At 38.7% G+C, this 13,719-nt stretch overlaps 1 protein-coding gene across 2 annotated transcripts in view; it reads left to right on the forward strand.

Annotated features, from left to right (window-relative positions):
* ELL2 (elongation factor for RNA polymerase II 2) overlaps positions 1-13,719 on the forward strand; it is a 71,588-nt gene that overhangs the window by 24,899 nt on the left and 32,970 nt on the right. The gene's annotated exons all lie outside the window — the stretch shown is intronic.

Raw genomic sequence — 13,719 nt, forward strand, 5'->3', positions numbered from 1 at the left:
GAATCCACAGGGTTCACTGTGTTGTCAGGCTTCATAACTATCAAGCTGTATTGATTCTGTAGAAACAAATGTTACATAAAGTTCTCAGTATCATTAACTTTAAATATAGTAATGTAAATATGTATCTTTGTATATTTATAATCTGTCATCTGCATGGATTAAAAGAGAAAAACCAGAACATATTTCAGTAGATGCCAAGGTGGCATTTGATAAGAATTCAATATTAAATCTAGATTAAAACTTTAAGTGGGAATAAAAGAATTCTTTGTTAACATGGTGAAAACTATAAAGCTAATAGCCAGTTACTGAACAACAACAATAAAATACACATGGCCATTCTCATCTCTAGAACTTAATATATTTTGGAGAATGCTCATTAATATAATGGAAAAGAAAATTAACTATTTTTAATTAAAAGCCATGGATAATAGATAAGAGGGAACAAATTTGCATCTGCAGATAAAACAAGTGAAAAACTATAAAAACTTATACATACAGGATTTCCTTTAGTAACATGGTCAGTTCAGAAATAACTGTTTGAAAGCCACTGGCTTAAACATAGTAGAGTGGAATGAAGAGAAGTTCCTTTTAAAATGGGAGAAATAGTGGAACATTTGTAAACTGATGGGCCTCATCCAATAGAAAGCAAAAGTTGATACACAAAAGAGGAAGACTTGCTGGAGCAATGCCCTTAAGTAGTTGGAGAGATAGTGTCTGGTTGCTCAGAGGAGAGATTGGTTTTAGATAGGAGCAAAGAAAGCTCTTATATGATAGCTAGTGGGAAGGTATGTATAAGAGTGTAGACTTTGAAATTCTTATTGTTTGTTAAACCATTTCTTTAGCCACATCTCCAAACTAAAGTCAAAACACGTAGGTCAAAGTCTTATAATGTTCACACTTAGCAAAGTTTTTGACACATGGAAAATGCCCACTAAGTAATAAATACAATTTTTAAAACTCACTAGCCTCTCTAAGCACTAACAATTAGGAATTTCAGTATAAAAATGATCTTGTTAACGGTAGCAAGAAAAAATTATAAAGTAGCAAAGGTTAAAGGTTAAATGTAGTCATGTTTTTTTATCTAAAGAGCTGTAATACTTTCCTGATGGGTATAAGAGAATATATAACAGATAAATGGCAAGACTGTCTGTCCATGGATTTAGGTTAGAAGCTTTTGAAGTTGTCATTTCTTCTTCCTAATTAATAATAAGATGTCATATATATCATTATGCTAATTTTAAAAATAAATGTGTGTGCTCAGTTGTAGCCAACTCTTTGTGACCCCCTGGACTATATAGCTCACTAGGCTCCTCTGTCCATGGGATTCTCCAGGCAAGAATACTGGAGTGGGTTGCCATTCCCTTCTCCAGGGGATCTTCCTGACCCAGGGATTGAACCCACGTCTCCTGCCTCTCCTGCATTGGCAGGCAGATTCTTTATTGCTCAGCAACCTGGGAAGGTTTAAAAATAAGTACACAAACACAAGTATAAACCTACAAAAAATTTGAAATGCTGTACACCAAAATGTCATTGCTTTTCTAATGAGACAGATCTGTTTATGTATATTTCCTAATTTTTCTATAAGCATAAAATAAATGTTTAGAGATGCTGAGCTTAAATGTGTCAGGAATCTAGGAGAAAGCCTGAATATTCAAGGTTTAAAAAAAAGTTAACAAGGAAAAGAGAAAGCATGTTTCGAAGTTATCTATACCTAGACACCAGCTGAATATCTTTCTAGTCAACTGCTTAATGACTTGCTTTGTCATCTATCAGTTGAGAAAGAAAGTTTTCTCCCTTCTGTGATCTTTCTCCCCGGGGAAAGGAAGGTAAAGGCAGAGTGGCTGGTGTTATCAAGAACTTGGGACGGAGGCCACTCTCCTTTCTGAATTAGCAGCAGACATCTTAGAACAGTGGTTTTGTGAAGAGTCCTGGCAGTGGCTCCAGTCTAGAAAGAACAGATTATGGGGATGAAAGCAGTAGTCAGCTGAATTTCAAAAGATAAGATTCTTACGGAACTTCAGGCACTAAAACTCAGAATGCAATAGAGAACCTATTAAAGATAACTAAATTGGGCCCACAGTATTGAAGGGTTAGTACTTAATTAAGCAGCCATAGGAAAAGGGCAGTCTTTTATAGAACTTAAAAAGTTTACAGTGTCTAAAAACCACTCAGTAAGTTATCTTAAGAGTGAGAATATATTTATGAATGCAGTAGTACTCTACTAATCAGCACTAAGAAATTCTTCCTTAATAATAACCAGAATGCTTTTTTAGTTTTCTCTTAATCTGTTTGTATTGGTAATTCATTAAAATCAGTTTTCACAGATTTGGAAGGAGGAACAGAACTTGAGGTGTTCCATTTCCACCAAACAGTAGGATTATGCTGACGTATTTCCACAGCTGTTTAAATGTTTTGTATTTGGCTGTAAAGAAAAGTTTCTACCAGGGATGCTTGATGTTTTGTTTTACTTTTTCAGGAAGGTAATGTTCTGTTCCTTCCTTTGAGAACTTGAAAAATAAGATAATTGTGCATCCCTGATTAATTTTGGATAAAGTCTTAACCTTTACAATTTCAGATTCTTTTAAAAAAAAAAAATCTATTTTTTTCCAAAAATGTATAAGGGAATTGAGTCATTAGAAGCCAAATGTCTCCTGAAGCCTACTGATATGGTTATCTTTTTTAAGGGGCACTGCAATGAATTATTGTCAAGAGGATAAAATGTATTGCTACCTCATATACTTTCTTTATTCTAGAGGGACCTGTGTTTTCTGCCTCCTAGCAAAATCAAGTAACTATCTAGAATACAGTTTTATGATATGAATTACTAAAATACAGTAATTACCTTCGTTGTCCATATGTGAAATATCTTAGCTCTTTCTTTGCCAACATATCTTTCTCTATTTGAAGGGATAGCTTTGATGGCTTTACCAATGGCCCAGGCATACCATCCTTAGAAATGAATCATTTTAGTCCTGTATTTCTTATAATAATAAATCAATTGATCTAAGAGACTTGACAGGCCCTCTTATTTACATGACCTGCCGAGTCTTTTAGAAATCAGAATTGCAGTTTCTAATTTAGTTCTTGATGCACTGTGCATATCAGTAGCTTTATACATGTAAAATCAGAAATAATTTACTTCTTGAAGGCTTGAAGGAAATTTTAGCAAGTGAATTTGATTTATGAAAACTGAATAGAAATAAATTTTATGAAATGGACCTTAGGAATATATTTTCAAGGTAGATGTTTAGAAAGAGACCTTTACAAATTAAAATAAATTTTATTCATTTTTCAAGACTACCTATATAGTTTTGACACACCAAAAAGGAACCCACGAACTTTAACAATCGTTTGCATTTATGAAGACTGAATGCTTTAAAATCATGAAGTTGTGGTTCTCATGAGAACTCTTAATTCTGTTTTGTTTCTTCAGTGCACTGTAGCTAGTATCTGGGGTTCTGAAGGCAGCATTTTATTTTATTTTTTAATGGATAGGGCACTTGGGAAGCAGTGTTTGCCACCGTTCTAAAATAATACCCTTCTAGAGTAACTGCAGGCATTTGTGATTTTTCAGCCTTTCATGGACACCTGTTGTGACTGATTCATTCTTGTACCTTATCTCTATGTATGTTGAGTTTGGAACAATTAGAAATATTGCTAGTCTTTTGGGTTGTTTGTTTTCTCAGATAGCTTCTTTGGCTTTTATTTAAGCTAACACTTAAATTTTGACCTTGAAAGTTTCTAGCCGCTTACTTTTGCAAATATCAAGAATTCAGAATAAGTATTATCAACTTTTGATTATCCACAGGGTGCCTGTTATCAGTCCATTACCACTTTTTAATTACTTTAAAAATCAAACACATCACTGTTGCTGAGGGAGACGTGTGTGCACGTGAATCGAACAGGCCAAAATCAGAGTGGGAGCTCGCCAATACTGTCTTTACGTCATCAGAGCAAGCACTCTGGGGCATATGCTGTGTGTTGGACATTGTACCAAGCCCTTTAGATGAGTAATCTCTTTTAACTCCAGCAATCTTACGAGGTGAATAGTATCATTACCCAGGGGAAACTGAGAATTAATGAGGTTAAGTTGCTTGCCCAGGGTAGCACAGATGGTAGATTCCAGAGCCACATTGGAAACTGGGCATGGTTGCTCCAGATTCTAGCATATGTAATCTAGCATACTAGATGAGGGCTGCTTGCCTTGTTCCCCTGTCCTCTGTATGTAAAGGAGAAGTGCTCAGGTTTCCTTTTCTCAAACCATTGAATTTTATCCATCTTAGAACTGGAAATACAAAGAAAGCATTTTAAAAAGGAAAGGGAATAAGGCAGAAGGACACTATTTCTGCCTTTGGTATCCTTCAAATATTTGCCTCCAATTCCCATCGAGAAATGGCACATAAGAGATCATACTTGTACACAGTCTTTTGTAACTGTCATTTAAGATGTGACTAAAGTGTAATTAATAAAATATCCCCCGACTATTGCACATCTTGTTGCTGTTTCTCTTTCCTTAGCTCAGAGCCTGGATTTGTGTTCTTGGTCCCCAGAGCCTGCCTGGGTTCTGTGATGTTGCCAGCGTGGCTGTCTCAGCAGTCCCAGTCCCTCATCACCCTTTCCTCAGCCAGAGTGGCTCTATTTGCAGTACATGGTGGGTTTCCCCACGAGACTTATTTTGAAAAAACCATTCTGTAGCTTAAATTTGCTTTTAAATATGTTGATGTTGAAAAATAGAAAATTAAGAATTGAATTTCTTTTTAAATCTATGGAAATATTTTTCAGACTTAAATACCATTTATGTTATTGAACTGATAAGTTTTCACGGCAACACTGAGTGAGCTGGAAAAACCATGTGTTTTGCAAAATCTAGAGCCTGGGCCACTTTTAGCAACTTGTTTTAATCTTGAGTGTTCACATCTGCCAAGTACCCGGCTCTCCCCAGGTTTATGCAACCACTGCTGAGCACCATACATGACTTCCGTTCCACCCATGTTTTACCAGCAGTGGCTCCTGGCATATTACAGAAAGCTTTCTTCAAGACTTCAGGAGAACAAGAAGAGAAGATTAGCAATGAGTTTGGAAACTGACATTCATATCAAAGATTGTTTTTCCTTGTAGAAAGCAGGTTTGGGCTTTGTTTCTGAGAAACAAGCCATTTTTTTAAAAAAAACAAAATTGTTTCCTACTTGACCAGGAGAATTGCTGAGTTTAGAATTATTTAGTCCTTTAAAATGCAAAGTGGTCTTAAAGATGCTAGATCATATTTTCAAATGGAATTTCATAAGGCCAGAGTATCATGTGAATATTTTAATAAAGATGAAGATAATTTTTTTAAAAAAGAAAAATATATATTATAAATTTAAGTTCTACAAACTCAGGCAACCACTTGACCTAGGCTGGGGGCTAAACATAGCACAAGGAGGTAAGAAATTTTTTCATCCTGACATTTGTACCACACAGTGCCTGCTGTTTGCTGTTTGTTTGTTTCTTCCTTTCATTTTTCTATTTATTTTTGCCTGCTCTGGTTTTCCACTGACTCTTTTAAGCGATCTATCTCAGATATAGATCTAATTTTTTAGTATTCCTGGTGAAAGTCTTCTTCAGAGTACATTTAATCTAGTTCTAAGTTTCTTTAGATGAATCCAACAAATATTTATTAGGTATCTGTTATGTTCCAGTATGTGTGAAAGTAAGACCATGGTCTTTGCCCCCAAAAAACTCTTGGTCTCATAGGAAGGAAGACATACGAAGAAGTGCTCAGCACGCAGTACAATGAGGGCAGCAGGAGAGCTGAACCCACGGGGCTGTGGGGACAGAAAAGGGAACCTGTTTCACTGGGGAAGGAAAGGCTCCTGAGCTGAGGCTTAAATAAAGGATAAGTTAGCACAGGTCAAGACAGAAATGGGGACATGAAGTACAAGGTGGAGAGTGAGGCCCAGGTCTGTTAGGAAGGAACCGCAAGTGTCCTTCCTGTTCAGGAGCTTACATTCCACAATAGATGAATAGTAGGAACCATACAGAAATTATGATGCTTGGGATTGACATGGTCACACTGGCATTTTATGAAACTAATTTTGGCAGCTGAATGATTAGAGGATGGGATCAAGAGAAGACAAAAAGTGGAGGCCAGATCACAAGATGTCCAAGCAGGTGATATTGAGCCAAAACAGAGGAAGGACACGAGAACATACATTTGAGAGAGAATTTGGGAAGTAAAAGCAGTAGGCCTTGTGTGTCTGGATGCTGAGGGGTGTGGGGTGGTATGGGAGAAAGAAGAGTCAAAGTTGACTCCCCAAGATGCCAATAACCTCAGTAAAATAGATGAATAGTAGTTTATTAACTAAGAGATAGATTATGTGACAGGGTGGGCAGACTTAGGAATAGGGTGAGAATTCTTTTCTATAGAAGCATTGATGATGTGGAATATATTTAAATTTCAGAAGGGAATGGTTAATAAAATGAAAAGCAATTTTAGGATAAGGATTATGAAACTGAACACAAAGTTTTAGTTTTTGCCACCAAAGAGGCAATATGAATTAACCCAGCTATGAAATTTGAACAAACTTCTCAGATTCTCTTGGTGGCTCTGTCACTTTTCTTCTAAAAGCTATTTTGGCATTTAGCTCAATTTTGCAGTCATTTTTAAATACAGATTTTCTGATCCCTCACACTCCATAGTCTGTATACTTTTCCCTGGCTCTCTAGTATCTGCTATTTGCATCTTAACCCTGCCACTAACTGACCTTCCCCCTTTTTCCTGGAAATACCCAGCTACCAACCAACTACACCCAACCACCTGGGCCCTTCTCAATAATTTTTGCCATGAAGCTACAAAATGAGTCATAACCCATTTTGAAGCCCCTTTTTAGCCTGTGAAACCAGCATTGGTCAACTGTATTTTCATGTGCTTAGCAGATTTACATTAAGGTACTCATCATCATATCCAAAAATAAATATACAAACGTAAATATATACATTTACATATGAGTATATATATACACCTATGTGTATCTATGTATATGTGTATACACACACACACTCTTTCAAACAACTCCATTCTTCTAGGAGAAAATGCCTTGGCATCAACTTTGATATTTCTTTCATTCCTCACAGTATGTCTAGGAATCCTGCCACCTCTACCTACAAATTATATCTTGAATCCCTCTACTTCTCCACATCTCCTGGTCGAAGTCCTCATTATCTCTTCTGAATTGCTGTACATAAGTGCCCAATGGCAGAGATCATTGTGGTTTTATTCATTAATGTGTCACAGAAACCTAGAGTCATGCCTAACACAGTAGGCCGTCAGTTAATGTTGGTGGAATAAGTGAAGTAAATGAACAGATCAGCCAGTGTCATCTTACTGGATAGACCAGCATTCAGAAGGCTGGCTTCATATTAAAGAGAAACCTTATTAAGAGAGCCAAAAATTACTCAAGGTAGTTTGTTTTCAGTTTCAGTGATACGGCAACTTGGGTGTATTTGACTGTCAAAAATCAGCACTTTACTTTTGTAGATGGTATTGCTTACTTGTAACCAATTGAAGTTAATTTTTGGTATGTTGTCATCAATGATGTTTTCCCCAAAAACAGCCATAAATTTAAAAGAATATATTAGGGGTGAGAATGTAGTTTCAAAGGAATGGTTTTTCTATTTAAAGACTGTATCCTATGAAAGTAACAGAACTAAGAAACTTAGTACTGACATACTGTACCCTTCCAACGAGATTTTTTAAGTCCTCATACTGGATTTAAGGAACTATATGAAGAAGAATAGAAAAGGCTAGTCTACTTTTTTCTTTTAATACTATACATCTTGCTACAGAGGAAGAATGCAAGGAAATAAATGGACTTACTTTGTCCTGAATTATTCATATTAATTGGTATATGGCTTGAGTTGTTTTTTAATAACTGCCAACGTTTCCCTTTGTGCAGATAAATTTAGCATTTTTCACTACTCTCAGTAAAGCCTCTATCATGTGGAAATTTCAGATGTTTATAATATGTGTGGGATCCACTCCACTCCTTGTCATTCCTTGTCAGTGGGAACATTCATCTCTTATTGATTTCTCTAATACCTAAACTTTTTCTACTGCCAGTGGAAGATCCCCTGCCTTCTCCCCCACCCCCACCTCAGCATTGGTTTCTACATCTGGACTGATCTGAGAAGCTTTTTTTCATCCCTAAACCCATAATGTTAGGCCTAAAGTTATAACTGCAGCTCTAGTTTGAAAAATAGGACTTTGTGGCTTTCAGGTTGAGGTTTCTATTTTCTGTTCTGATTCTAGGTTTATTCTGCCCCTAAACTCTGGAACCGTACCAGTACCATGCAAATACATTTCTCTAGCTAAACTGAATTTTCCAGATTATTAGGAAATAACAGAATCATTAAGAGTCAGGAAAGGACTTGAGAACCACAGAGAATTCTAATGTTTAAATGTTTGTAGCATTTTTTATATCCAAACTAAGATACATAGTTTATATATAGTAAAAATAATAGCTATTTTAGTCCAATAATATTGAGACAAGCTGACCTCCTAAGATACTATAGGAATGGAGGGAAGTGGGTTCTGAGGTCATAAAAACTGGGAAATTGCTATTCAGAGTGAAAGAACCTAGCTTAAAGTAAATGATTTTGTTTAAGCTGGCATTTCCCAAATTTATTTGAGGATAGAACCTTTTTAATATAAGGAAATTTCAACACGCTTTATAATATTGGTGGAAAGAAAGCAGACGCTTCAGTTCTTGCTGTGGCTGAGGCTTTAATCACCATTTTTATCTAGCAAATACATATGGAGTGACTGCTTTTTTGCTACGTGCTATTCAAGATGCTGGCAATACCTGGAACAAACCAGACAAAAGCCCATGGCCGTCTAAGGATTAGAAGGCCTAGCTAGGGGAGAAAGACAATAAGCAAAATTAAGTAGTACAGGTACTAAGTACTTTAGACAAACATGGGGCCAGGGTCAGGAGGTCAGGAGTACAGGGGTTACACTTTTAAATAGAGATGTAACCTTGAGCAAGTCACTTAGCTTCTCTCTGCTCCAAATCTGTAAGATGAAACCATTCAACTAAACCATCTCCAAGGCCCTGCCAGCAGGTCTGCTTTAAGGACCACGAATTGTCATAATCAAGCTGTGGTGTTGCTGGGTCATGAACATCTCACTGAGCACTTGCAGTTACCTTAGTAGAAAAGGCTGATAAAAGTTATAGAATTGCTGCCAAATAAAAGCTTATGTAAACCTAAATAATTTGTAATACCCACAACAGAACAAAGCGTTTGTATTAAATAAATGGGGGAAAAAAACACCCTGCTGGTTCTGTTTTTAATCTCGTGTGTACCTCAGTCCAGTCCAGTGAAGAAACCTCTGCAGTAGAAGTACCAGTGGCTTTTAAGCAGATACTAGCATGCCTGTATGAGAAGTTTGCAGCAGTACACTTACTGTGCTTCTGCCCTTATATGCTTTTGTAAAACGGAGGTCTGCGACTCGATGTTGAAATGACCTTTCAGACAGTATTCCAGTGCCACATGCCTGAACTTGTGTCTCGGAGTAATTAGAAGCTTTGACTTACACATCGTGGTATACAGTGTTTATGTTAATTATAAATGTCTGAAAGTTTCCTGAAACTTTGTCTTCATAGCTTTTTATCAAAGACAGCCTGGAGTTTGGGAGGAGGGATGTGGATTGTGGTCCTAAGCCTTTGATTTTCAGCCTCATATTTGGAATGAAAATTAAAATCTACTTTTCAGCTTGCCCAGAACACAGTAGTATATTTTTATATTTTTCATTGTGAATAAGAAACTGTTTAGAATCATAGTCTTTGATACTTTTAAAATAACATTTCACTCTTAAGGCATTAGCTAAAAATTTCAAGTAGACCATGGGTCCCTAAAGTTCTAAAAGTATTCCCACTGACTTGTTAGGAAAAGCTCAAAATAATAAAAATTAAAATAATAATTAAAATTGAGAAGTTCCTATCATACAAAGGGATGCTCTTCCAAAATTGTTTCTAAATCAGACCTTGGAATTTCTTTTCCCATGGTGATTAGCCCTGTCCTCAAAAGCCGATCCTAGGCCCAACCATAACAGTCATTTTCATCTCCCCCTAGTCAGAGTCCATAATCCAAAGGCCAGTTTATAAGAAAATGCTTCATAATCATTCTGGAAGAAAAGACCGACTCCTACTTCACTATCTAGATAAGCTATGGAGTAGGTTCCTGTATATTAGAGAAGTGATGAGTATCCCCAAGTTCCTCTGAAGTCTAGTCTCTGAGATGGCCCTGGATCAGACATGGACTCCAATCCCATTTTAGCTGTGGACCTCAGGAGTCCCACAGGTTCTGGTCCACTCTGAGGCCCCCATAGTTTAGTTCTGACGCGCCCCGCTCTGCCGCCCCTCCTGCCTGCTCTAGTTGCCATACACAGCCTGCTCTTTCCATTAAGCCTTTGCCCAAGAAGCCAAACTGTTAGGCACACTTACCGGGTATAAACATAAGTACTCTGTACCTACATTTCATTCCTAATATGTTCAGATATTGATGCACGTAAAATTTATATCTGATTTGTACCATCTCCTTCAGGAAATAAGATATACGAAATCTATAGACTGTACAGTGTAGACTTCTGAAATTTTAAAGATAAGAAGATTCCATGGTTGACATCTTGCTCTCAGATATTTTATAACAAAAGCCTGAGATTAGGTCAGTCTGTACCATCTTGCCATGCTGTTGGAGAAGAGTATAGCAACCCACTCTAGTGGGTTCTCCAGATTGCCTGGAAAATCCCATGGATAGAGGAGCCTGGTGGACTACAGTTCATGGGGTCACACAGAGTTGGACATGACTGAACAACTTAGCACGCACGTACCATCTGCATTGCTCCTGCTCTGAAAACCACCAAGGAAGAGTGATGTAGAAACTCAGTTGTGGAAACTCTGTGGCAACTCATCATTCTTTAACCTCCAACTCCACCCCAGCTCCTCAGCTGGAGAAAAATACCATGATGTGCACCCAGGATGCCCATCAGAAACATGGTCTGCCCTAGCACCTGCCCCTGCCCCCGTGTGCACACTGCTCTGCACACACCATGAGGGGGCAGCAGGGAGGAGGGGGCTCTGAGAAGTCCTGCTGTCATTCCCCATGATACTGTCTCCTTTGTTTTCTCTTTAATGGGTACTTTTCTTTCTTTAAAGATACCATTTCCCCTCTAATTCTTCATTAATTATCAAGTCAATGAAATGAGAATTCTCTTTCTTTTCTAAGAGACTAACCTACCTCTGTCTCTGATCCGTAACTTCTCAATTTCAGCCTTACTGAACTCAGTCGTATCCGACTGAGTGACCCCATGGACTGCAGCCTACCAGGCTCCTCCATCCATGGGATTTTCTAGGCAAGAGTACTGGAGTGGCTTGCCATTGCCTTCTCCGCGACATATTAGAGACTGCGTAATTCGTTGTTGTGGGGTCCATCCTGCGAACTGTAGCGTGTTGGATGGTGTCCCTGGCATCCAAGAGATGCCAGTAGCAACCTGCCACAGCCAGTGTTCCCTGGAGGGGGCAAAACTGCCCCTTGGCAAAAACTGCTCTCCTGATCCCTGTGGCATACAAGTTGCCAAACTCTTTAATGGGTTCATATGTAGGTTGTGTATTTTTTTAACTTTGTTTCTTTTTAACCTGATTCTTTCCTATTCTGTTCATTGTCATATTTTTTAAATGACTATAGCTTTTTTTTTTTCTATTTGATATTCTTTTAAAGAATAAGAAAGCTTTCTATGCCCGCCACCAGGCCAGACCCTAATGCTTTGAGTGGTGTGCACAGCAGTTAATTCATTCAAGGTATTTCTGTTATTAAACCCTTCAAGTTTACACAAAGACTTTCTGTGTATGTGTGTGCTTAAAAATGAAAAAAAAATGTATAGGAAGATAATTTTTCACCTTAAGAAGTATAAATGTTACTTAAGAAGAATCACAGTTCAGATGATAAGAAAGGAAAACCCATGCTGTGTTTAGTAGATGTCTGAACTTAAGGACTCCAGTAATTAAAAGTTTTCAGTGGAAGAATACTGAACATTTACAGAATTTGAGTACAAACTCTAATCAGTCCTGAAAAATAGAAAAAAAAAAAACTGTATGATTCTACTTTTTAAAAATGCAATTTAGAATCTCCCAAAAGGAACAGTGTTCCCTACTCTGATGGGTAAAGTACTTCTGCAGTCCCAGACCTGAACCCTGTAAGAAGGAAGACCTTAGGCCTAAATTGCAGCCAGAACCTGGCCTGTAAGTCAGTTCGCCGCTGCTGTGGACAATCTCCCCAGCCAGGATCTGCAGACCTGCAGGGAGGGTGAGGGGGAAGGTGCATGGCAGTTCAGTGGGTTATGGCTGAGGATGGGATGACATCCAAGCACTCATACCTCCATCCCCTGTCCACCTGCTGCTGTCCCAGGCCTTATGGAGGACATACACACAGCAGCCAGTTAGCTCTGGGTCTCACTCTTCCCGTAAGGAAAGGGAAGATTTGGGGGACAAGAAAGAGAATTAGAAAACACTTTCTCCCTCCTTGCTTGTCTGTTAAATTGCCAAGGGTACATATTTGGAGGCTGGAGAGCAGGATTTTGCATTGTTTCCAACAAAACCCATTCATTATCACCACCAAGACTCTTGAGAGTCCCTTGGACTGCAAGGAGATCCAACCAGTCCATTCTAAAGGAGATCAATCCTGGGTCTTCATTGGAAGGACTGATGCTAAAGCTGAAACTCCCAATACTTTGGCCACCTCATGCGACGAGTTGACTCAATGGAAAAGAGTCTGATGCTAGGAGGGATTGGGGGTGGGAGGAGACGGGGACGACAGAGAATGAGATGGCTGGATGGCATCACCGACTCGATGGACATGAGCTTGAGTGAACTCCGGGAGTTGGTGATGGACAGGGAGGCCTGGCGTGCTGTGATTCATGGGGTCGCAGAGAGTCGGACATGACTGAGCGACTGAACTGAACTGAACACCTTGGTGGCCCCTGTATACCCAAGGGAAGAAAGATCTTGGGAGCTGGGAAGAGTGGTATAGTTGAAAGACAGAAATCTCCAGTTCATGTATTCACAGGTATTTATTAAGCCCCCACTAGGTGCCAGGAAAGCACGCCTGGTACAGGGCCTCAGGAATCGAGAGCAATCCTGTCCCTTTGCTTCTGGGGCCGCTCATCTAGGAAAGGAGCCAGGCCTTGAGCCAAGAGCATAGGAGACATCCGCCTGTTCCATAGTGTTGCCTAGAGCTCAGCCTTGGGGGCTCAGCTCACCTCTGTGGGCTGCTGATCTTGATCTGTAAACACGGGGAGGAAGAGGGAGAAACACCCAGCTGCGTTGTGCTGTGAATGTAATTATGGTATTCACCTTACGCTGCTAGTTACTCTTCAAAAGTAGTACTCCAAGAAGTAAGAATTAAAATGAAATGTGTATGTAATAAGACGGAAAAGGATTGGGATATAGACTGTCTTAGAGACCATCTAAATATCTAGACGCTATTTAGCAGGGGGTCATGAAGCCACAGGCAGAACCTGTGTGTCGCAGAAGAGGAAGAGCTTTTCAGCAAGTTCACTGATAACTCTTCCATGTGAGATGTAAGCAATTTCTACTTTGAAAAGAAGAGGGTTCCTCTTAGAGACTAATTACTGAGCCGACATAATTACTGACATTTTAGAGCAGAAAATTGAAATGAGTGTGGTAA

The sequence above is a fragment of the Moschus berezovskii genome, chromosome 8 (assembly GCF_049115385.1).
Source record: "Moschus berezovskii isolate FMDL1 chromosome 8, NW_MosBer_1.0, whole genome shotgun sequence".
NCBI classification, from domain to species: domain Eukaryota; kingdom Metazoa; phylum Chordata; class Mammalia; order Artiodactyla; family Moschidae; genus Moschus; species Moschus berezovskii.